Genomic DNA, 7,500 nt, shown 5'->3' with positions numbered 1-7,500 from the left:
CTGAACACGCCTGATCTCGTCTGATCTCGGAAGCTAAGCAGGGTCGGGCCTGGTCAGTACTTGGATGGGAGACCGCCTGGGAATACCAGGTGCTGTAAGCTTTTTGTCCCTCCTCTTGACAAGAAGCAAAGGGCGCTGCTGCACAGTACATTTTCATGTACTGTGCTACATAACATTCCATACTCTATGCTGCTATGTTATCAAGGCAATTGATTTGTCGAGCGTGTGTTCGTTTACCGGGCAATGCGCAGGTGCTATAGATAGACAAAACAGCAGAGTGTCTTTAAAGGGCCCTTTGGTAGGCAGTTTCTTCGCTTACGGCCATACCACCCTGAACACGCCCGATCTCGTCTGATCTCGGAAGCTAAGCAGGGTCGGGCCTGGTCAGTACTTGGATGGGAGACCGCCTGGGAATACCAGGTGCTGTAAGCTTTTTGTCCCTCCTCTTGACAAGAAGCAAAGGGCGCTGCTGCACAGTACATTTTCATGTACTGTGCTACATAACATTCCATACTCTATGCTGCTATGTTATCAAGGCAATTGATTTTTCGAGCGTGTGCTTGTTTTCCTGACTTGCTACATTTTAATTTCATGACATTCACTGCGACTTTTTGGACATTTCGCTGACATACTGTACCATGACGTTTTTGATGACTAACTGTACCATGATATTGATGACATAACATTCTATACTCTATGCTGCTATGTTATCAAGGCAATTGATTTGTCGAGCGTGTGTTCGTTTACCGGGCAATGCGCAGGTGCTATAGATAGACAAAACAGCAGAGTGTCTTTAAAGGGCCCTTTGGTAGGCAGTTTCTTCGCTTACGGCCATACCACCCTGAACACGCCCGATCTCGTCTGATCTCGGAAGCTAAGCAGGGTCGGGCCTGGTCAGTACTTGGATGGGAGACCGCCTGGGAATACCAGGTGCTGTAAGCTTTTTGTCCCTCCTCTTGACAAGAAGCAAAGGGCGCTGCTGCACAGTACATTTTCATGTACTGTGCTACATAACATTCCATACTCTATGCTGCTATGTTATCAAGGCAATTGATTTGTTGAGCGTGTGTTCGTTTACCGGGCAATGCGCAGGTGCTGTAGATAGACAAAACAGCAGAGTGTCTTTAAAGGGCCCTTTGGTAGGCAGTTTCTTCGCTTACGGCCATACCACCCTGAACACGCCCGATCTCGTCTGATCTCGGAAGCTAAGCAGGGTCGGGCCTGGTCAGTACTTGGATGGGAGACCGCCTGGGAATACCAGGTGCTGTAAGCTTTTTGTCCCTCCTCTTGACAAGAAGCAAAGGGCGCTGCTGCACAGTACATTTTCATGTACTGTGCTACATAACATTCCATACTCTATGCTGCTATGTTATCAAGGCAATTGATTTGTCGAGCGTGTGCTTGTTTTCCTGACTTGCTACATTTTAATTTCATGACATTCACTGCGACTTTTTGGACATTTCGCTGACATACTGTACCATGACGTTTTTGATGACTAACTGTACCATGATATTGATGACATAACATTCTATACTCTATGCTGCTATGTTATCAAGGCAATTGATTTGTTAAGCGTGTGTTCGTTTACCGGGCAATGCGCAGGTGCTGTAGATAGACAAAACAGCAGAGTGTCTTTAAAGGGCCCTTTGGTAGGCAGTTTCCTCGCTTACGGCCATACCACCCTGAACACGCCCGATCTCGTCTGATCTCGGAAGCTAAGCAGGGTCGGGCCTGGTCAGTACTTGGATGGGAGACCGCCTGGGAATACCAGGTGCTGTAAGCTTTTTGTCCCTCCTCTTGACAAGAAGCAAAGGGCGCTGCTGCACAGTACATTTTCATGTACTGTGCTACATAACATTCCATACTCTATGCTGCTATGTTATCAAGGCAATTGATTTGTCGAGCGTGTGCTTGTTTTCCTGACTTGCTACATTTTAATTTCATGACATTCACTGCGACTTTTTGGACATTTCGCTGACATACTGTACCATGACGTTTTTGATGACTAACTGTACCATGATATTGATGACATAACATTCTATACTCTATGCTGCTATGTTATCAAGGCAATTGATTTGTTGAGCGTGTGTTCGTTTACCGGGCAATGCGCAGGTGCTATAGATAGACAAAACAGCAGAGTGTCTTTAAAGGGCCCTTTGGTAGGCAGTTTCTTCGCTTACGGCCATACCACCCTGAACACGCCCGATCTCGTCTGATCTCGGAAGCTAAGCAGGGTCGGGCCTGGTCAGTACTTGGATGGGAGACCGCCTGGGAATACCAGGTGCTGTAAGCTTTTTGTCCCTCCTCTTGACAAGAAGCAAAGGGCGCTGCTGCACAGTACATTTTCATGTACTGTGCTACATAACATTCCATACTCTATGCTGCTATGTTATCAAGGCAATTGATTTGTCGAGCGTGTGTTCGTTTACCGGGCAATGCGCAGGTGCTATAGATAGACAAAACAGCAGAGTGTCTTTAAAGGGCCCTTTGGTAGGCAGTTTCTTCGCTTACGGCCATACCACCCTGAACACGCCCGATCTCGTCTGATCTCGGAAGCTAAGCAGGGTCGGGCCTGGTCAGTACTTGGATGGGAGACCGCCTGGGAATACCAGGTGCTGTAAGCTTTTTGTCCCTCCTCTTGACAAGAAGCAAAGGGCGCTGCTGCACAGTACAATGTACTGTGCTACATAACATTCCATACTCTATGCTGCTATGTTATCAAGGCAATTGATTTTTCGAGCGTGTGCTTGTTTTCCTGACTTGCTACATTTTAATTTCATGACATTCACTGCGACTTTTTGGACATTTCGCTGACATACTGTACCATGACGTTTTTGATGACTAACTGTACCATGATATTGATGACATAACATTCTATACTCTATGCTGCTATGTTATCAAGGCAATTGATTTGTCGAGCGTGTGTTCGTTTACCGGGCAATGCGCAGGTGCTGTAGATAGACAAAACAGCAGAGTGTCTTTAAAGGGCCCTTTGGTAGGCAGTTTCTTCGCTTACGGCCATACCACCCTGAACACGCCCGATCTCGTCTGATCTCGGAAGCTAAGCAGGGTCGGGCCTGGTCAGTACTTGGATGGGAGACCGCCTGGGAATACCAGGTGCTGTAAGCTTTTTGTCCCTCCTCTTGACAAGAAGCAAAGGGCGCTGCTGCACAGTACATTTTCATGTACTGTGCTACATAACATTCCATACTCTATGCTGCTATGTTATCAAGGCAATTGATTTGTCGAGCGTGTGCTTGTTTTCCTGACTTGCTACATTTTAATTTCATGACATTCACTGCGACTTTTTGGACATTTCGCTGACATACTGTACCATGACGTTTTTGATGACTAACTGTACCATGATATTGATGACATAACATTCTATACTCTATGCTGCTATGTTATCAAGGCAATTGATTTGTTGAGCGTGTGTTCGTTTACCGGGCAATGCGCAGGTGCTGTAGATAGACAAAACAGCAGAGTGTCTTTAAAGGGCCCTTTGGTAGGCAGTTTCTTCGCTTACGGCCATACCACCCTGAACACGCCCGATCTCGTCTGATCTCGGAAGCTAAGCAGGGTCGGGCCTGGTCAGTACTTGGATGGGAGACCGCCTGGGAATACCAGGTGCTGTAAGCTTTTTGTCCCTCCTCTTGACAAGAAGCAAAGGGCGCTGCTGCACAGTACATTTTCATGTACTGTGCTACATAACATTCCATACTCTATGCTGCTATGTTATCAAGGCAATTGATTTGTCGAGCGTGTGCTTGTTTTCCTGACTTGCTACATTTTAATTTCATGACATTCACTGCGACTTTTTGGACATTTCGCTGACATACTGTACCATGACGTTTTTGATGACTAACTGTACCATGATATTGATGACATAACATTCTATACTCTATGCTGCTATGTTATCAAGGCAATTGATTTGTTGAGCGTGTGTTCGTTTACCGGGCAATGCGCAGGTGCTGTAGATAGACAAAACAGCAGAGTGTCTTTAAAGGGCCCTTTGGTAGGCAGTTTCTTCGCTTACGGCCATACCACCCTGAACACGCCCGATCTCGTCTGATCTCGGAAGCTAAGCAGGGTCGGGCCTGGTCAGTACTTGGATGGGAGACCGCCTGGGAATACCAGGTGCTGTAAGCTTTTTGTCCCTCCTCTTGACAAGAAGCAAAGGGCGCTGCTGCACAGTACATTTTCATGTACTGTGCTACATAACATTCCATACTCTATGCTGCTATGTTATCAAGGCAATTGATTTGTCGAGCGTGTGTTCGTTTACCGGGCAATGCGCAGGTGCTGTAGATAGACAAAACAGCAGAGTGTCTTTAAAGGGCCCTTTGGTAGGCAGTTTCTTCGCTTACGGCCATACCACCCTGAACACGCCCGATCTCGTCTGATCTCGGAAGCTAAGCAGGGTCGGGCCTGGTCAGTACTTGGATGGGAGACCGCCTGGGAATACCAGGTGCTGTAAGCTTTTTGTCCCTCCTCTTGACAAGAAGCAAAGGGCGCTGCTGCACAGTACATTTTCATGTACTGTGCTACATAACATTCCATACTCTATGCTGCTATGTTATCAAGGCAATTGATTTGTCGAGCGTGTGCTTGTTTTCCTGACTTGCTACATTTTAATTTCATGACATTCACTGCGACTTTTTGGACATTTCGCTGACATACTGTACCATGACGTTTTTGATGACTAACTGTACCATGATATTGATGACATAACATTCTATACTCTATGCTGCTATGTTATCAAGGCAATTGATTTGTTGAGCGTGTGTTCGTTTACCGGGCAATGCGCAGGTGCTGTAGATAGACAAAACAGCAGAGTGTCTTTAAAGGGCCCTTTGGTAGGCAGTTTCTTCGCTTACGGCCATACCACCCTGAACACGCCCGATCTCGTCTGATCTCGGAAGCTAAGCAGGGTCGGGCCTGGTCAGTACTTGGATGGGAGACCGCCTGGGAATACCAGGTGCTGTAAGCTTTTTGTCCCTCCTCTTGACAAGAAGCAAAGGGCGCTGCTGCACAGTACATTTTCATGTACTGTGCTACATAACATTCCATACTCTATGCTGCTATGTTATCAAGGCAATTGATTTGTCGAGCGTGTGTTCGTTTACCGGGCAATGCGCAGGTGCTATAGATAGACAAAACAGCAGAGTGTCTTTAAAGGGCCCTTTGGTAGGCAGTTTCTTCGCTTACGGCCATACCACCCTGAACACGCCCGATCTCGTCTGATCTCGGAAGCTAAGCAGGGTCGGGCCTGGTCAGTACTTGGATGGGAGACCGCCTGGGAATACCAGGTGCTGTAAGCTTTTTGTCCCTCCTCTTGACAAGAAGCAAAGGGCGCTGCTGCACAGTACAATGTACTGTGCTACATAACATTCCATACTCTATGCTGCTATGTTATCAAGGCAATTGATTTGTCGAGCGTGTGTTCGTTTACCGGGCAATGCGCAGGTGCTATAGATAGACAAAACAGCAGAGTGTCTTTAAAGGGCCCTTTGGTAGGCAGTTTCTTCGCTTACGGCCATACCACCCTGAACACGCCCGATCTCGTCTGATCTCGGAAGCTAAGCAGGGTCGGGCCTGGTCAGTACTTGGATGGGAGACCGCCTGGGAATACCAGGTGCTGTAAGCTTTTTGTCCCTCCTCTTGACAAGAAGCAAAGGGCGCTGCTGCACAGTACAATGTACTGTGCTACATAACATTCCATACTCTATGCTGCTATGTTATCAAGGCAATTGATTTTTCGAGCGTGTGCTTGTTTTCCTGACTTGCTACATTTTAATTTCATGACATTCACTGCGACTTTTTGGACATTTCGCTGACATACTGTACCATGACGTTTTTGATGACTAACTGTACCATGATATTGATGACATAACATTCTATACTCTATGCTGCTATGTTATCAAGGCAATTGATTTGTTGAGCGTGTGTTCGTTTACCGGGCAATGCGCAGGTGCTGTAGATAGACAAAACAGCAGAGTGTCTTTAAAGGGCCCTTTGGTAGGCAGTTTCTTCGCTTACGGCCATACCACCCTGAACACGCCCGATCTCGTCTGATCTCGGAAGCTAAGCAGGGTCGGGCCTGGTCAGTACTTGGATGGGAGACCGCCTGGGAATACCAGGTGCTGTAAGCTTTTTGTCCCTCCTCTTGACAAGAAGCAAAGGGCGCTGCTGCACTGTACTGTGCTACATAACATTCCATACTCTATGCTGCTATGTTATCAAGGCAATTGATTTGTCGAGCGTGTGTTCGTTTACCGGGCAATGCGCAGGTGCTATAGATAGACAAAACAGCAGAGTGTCTTTAAAGGGCCCTTTGGTAGGCAGTTTCTTCGCTTACGGCCATACCACCCTGAACACGCCCGATCTCGTCTGATCTCGGAAGCTAAGCAGGGTCGGGCCTGGTCAGTACTTGGATGGGAGACCGCCTGGGAATACCAGGTGCTGTAAGCTTTTTGTCCCTCCTCTTGACAAGAAGCAAAGGGCGCTGCTGCACAGTACATTTTCATGTACTGTGCTACATAACATTCCATACTCTATGCTGCTATGTTATCAAGGCAATTGATTTGTCGAGCGTGTGCTTGTTTTCCTGACTTGCTACATTTTAATTTCATGACATTCACTGCGACTTTTTGGACATTTCGCTGACATACTGTACCATGACGTTTTTGATGACTAACTGTACCATGATATTGATGACATAACATTCTATACTCTATGCTGCTATGTTATCAAGGCAATTGATTTGTTGAGCGTGTGTTCGTTTACCGGGCAATGCGCAGGTGCTGTAGATAGACAAAACAGCAGAGTGTCTTTAAAGGGCCCTTTGGTAGGCAGTTTCTTTGCTTACGGCCATACCACCCTGAACACGCCCGATCTCGTCTGATCTCGGAAGCTAAGCAGGGTCGGGCCTGGTCAGTACTTGGATGGGAGACCGCCTGGGAATACCAGGTGCTGTAAGCTTTTTGTCCCTCCTCTTGACAAGAAGCAAAGGGCGCTGCTGCACTGTACTGTGCTACATAACATTCCATACTCTATGCTGCTATGTTATCAAGGCAATTGATTTGTCGAGCGTGTGTTCGTTTACCGGGCAATGCGCAGGTGCTATAGATAGACAAAACAGCAGAGTGTCTTTAAAGGGCCCTTTGGTAGGCAGTTTCTTCGCTTACGGCCATACCACCCTGAACACGCCCGATCTCGTCTGATCTCGGAAGCTAAGCAGGGTCGGGCCTGGTCAGTACTTGGATGGGAGACCGCCTGGGAATACCAGGTGCTGTAAGCTTTTTGTCCCTCCTCTTGACAAGAAGCAAAGGGCGCTGCTGCACAGTACATTTTCATGTACTGTGCTACATAACATTCCATACTCTATGCTGCTATGTTATCAAGGCAATTGATTTGTCGAGCGTGTGCTTGTTTTCCTGACTTGCTACATTTTAATTTCATGACATTCACTGCGACTTTTTGGACATTTCGCTGACATAC

General features: G+C 47.0%; 18 non-coding genes across 18 annotated transcripts in view; all 18 read left to right on the top strand.

Annotated features, from left to right (window-relative positions):
* The window catches only part of LOC142947195 (5S ribosomal RNA), a 119-nt gene extending 18 nt beyond the window's left edge, over nt 1-101 (top strand). Inside the window, exon 1 of the ribosomal RNA XR_012953288.1 lies at nt 1-101. This exon is cut by the window's left edge and continues 18 nt beyond it. This is a non-coding gene — a ribosomal RNA (5S ribosomal RNA).
* A 212-nt stretch (nt 102-313) lies between these two features.
* Nucleotides 314-432, top strand: LOC142947142 (5S ribosomal RNA). Its single transcript, XR_012953236.1, has one exon. It is a non-coding gene; the product is annotated as a 5S ribosomal RNA (ribosomal RNA).
* Nucleotides 433-823: 391 nt separating this feature from the next.
* Nucleotides 824-942, top strand: LOC142947141 (5S ribosomal RNA). The gene has a single exon (XR_012953235.1). It is a non-coding gene; the product is annotated as a 5S ribosomal RNA (ribosomal RNA).
* A 212-nt stretch (nt 943-1,154) lies between these two features.
* LOC142947140 (5S ribosomal RNA) lies at nt 1,155-1,273 on the top strand. Its single transcript, XR_012953234.1, has one exon. It is a non-coding gene; the product is annotated as a 5S ribosomal RNA (ribosomal RNA).
* A 391-nt stretch (nt 1,274-1,664) lies between these two features.
* LOC142947139 (5S ribosomal RNA) lies at nt 1,665-1,783 on the top strand. The gene has a single exon (XR_012953233.1). It is a non-coding gene; the product is annotated as a 5S ribosomal RNA (ribosomal RNA).
* Nucleotides 1,784-2,174: 391 nt separating this feature from the next.
* Nucleotides 2,175-2,293, top strand: LOC142947137 (5S ribosomal RNA). Its single transcript, XR_012953231.1, has one exon. It is a non-coding gene; the product is annotated as a 5S ribosomal RNA (ribosomal RNA).
* A 212-nt stretch (nt 2,294-2,505) lies between these two features.
* Nucleotides 2,506-2,624, top strand: LOC142947136 (5S ribosomal RNA). The gene has a single exon (XR_012953230.1). It is a non-coding gene; the product is annotated as a 5S ribosomal RNA (ribosomal RNA).
* Nucleotides 2,625-3,010: 386 nt separating this feature from the next.
* LOC142947135 (5S ribosomal RNA) lies at nt 3,011-3,129 on the top strand. The gene has a single exon (XR_012953229.1). It is a non-coding gene; the product is annotated as a 5S ribosomal RNA (ribosomal RNA).
* A 391-nt stretch (nt 3,130-3,520) lies between these two features.
* On the top strand, nt 3,521-3,639 carry LOC142947134 (5S ribosomal RNA). The gene has a single exon (XR_012953228.1). It is a non-coding gene; the product is annotated as a 5S ribosomal RNA (ribosomal RNA).
* Nucleotides 3,640-4,030: 391 nt separating this feature from the next.
* On the top strand, nt 4,031-4,149 carry LOC142947132 (5S ribosomal RNA). Its single transcript, XR_012953227.1, has one exon. It is a non-coding gene; the product is annotated as a 5S ribosomal RNA (ribosomal RNA).
* A 212-nt stretch (nt 4,150-4,361) lies between these two features.
* Nucleotides 4,362-4,480, top strand: LOC142947131 (5S ribosomal RNA). Its single transcript, XR_012953226.1, has one exon. It is a non-coding gene; the product is annotated as a 5S ribosomal RNA (ribosomal RNA).
* A 391-nt stretch (nt 4,481-4,871) lies between these two features.
* Nucleotides 4,872-4,990, top strand: LOC142947130 (5S ribosomal RNA). The gene has a single exon (XR_012953225.1). It is a non-coding gene; the product is annotated as a 5S ribosomal RNA (ribosomal RNA).
* A 212-nt stretch (nt 4,991-5,202) lies between these two features.
* LOC142947129 (5S ribosomal RNA) lies at nt 5,203-5,321 on the top strand. The gene has a single exon (XR_012953224.1). It is a non-coding gene; the product is annotated as a 5S ribosomal RNA (ribosomal RNA).
* Nucleotides 5,322-5,528: 207 nt separating this feature from the next.
* Nucleotides 5,529-5,647, top strand: LOC142947128 (5S ribosomal RNA). The gene has a single exon (XR_012953223.1). It is a non-coding gene; the product is annotated as a 5S ribosomal RNA (ribosomal RNA).
* A 386-nt stretch (nt 5,648-6,033) lies between these two features.
* LOC142947127 (5S ribosomal RNA) lies at nt 6,034-6,152 on the top strand. Its single transcript, XR_012953222.1, has one exon. It is a non-coding gene; the product is annotated as a 5S ribosomal RNA (ribosomal RNA).
* A 200-nt stretch (nt 6,153-6,352) lies between these two features.
* LOC142947125 (5S ribosomal RNA) lies at nt 6,353-6,471 on the top strand. Its single transcript, XR_012953220.1, has one exon. It is a non-coding gene; the product is annotated as a 5S ribosomal RNA (ribosomal RNA).
* A 391-nt stretch (nt 6,472-6,862) lies between these two features.
* On the top strand, nt 6,863-6,981 carry LOC142947124 (5S ribosomal RNA). Its single transcript, XR_012953219.1, has one exon. It is a non-coding gene; the product is annotated as a 5S ribosomal RNA (ribosomal RNA).
* Nucleotides 6,982-7,181: 200 nt separating this feature from the next.
* Nucleotides 7,182-7,300, top strand: LOC142947123 (5S ribosomal RNA). The gene has a single exon (XR_012953218.1). It is a non-coding gene; the product is annotated as a 5S ribosomal RNA (ribosomal RNA).
* The last annotated feature ends 200 nt before the right edge of the window (nt 7,301-7,500 follow it).

Source organism: Anarhichas minor, unplaced genomic scaffold, assembly GCF_050575085.1.
Source record: "Anarhichas minor isolate MPS153535 unplaced genomic scaffold, ASM5057508v1 ptg000010l, whole genome shotgun sequence".
In the NCBI taxonomy this organism is placed as follows: domain Eukaryota; kingdom Metazoa; phylum Chordata; class Actinopteri; order Perciformes; family Anarhichadidae; genus Anarhichas; species Anarhichas minor.
This window is presented reverse-complemented; position numbering and strand designations above follow the sequence as displayed.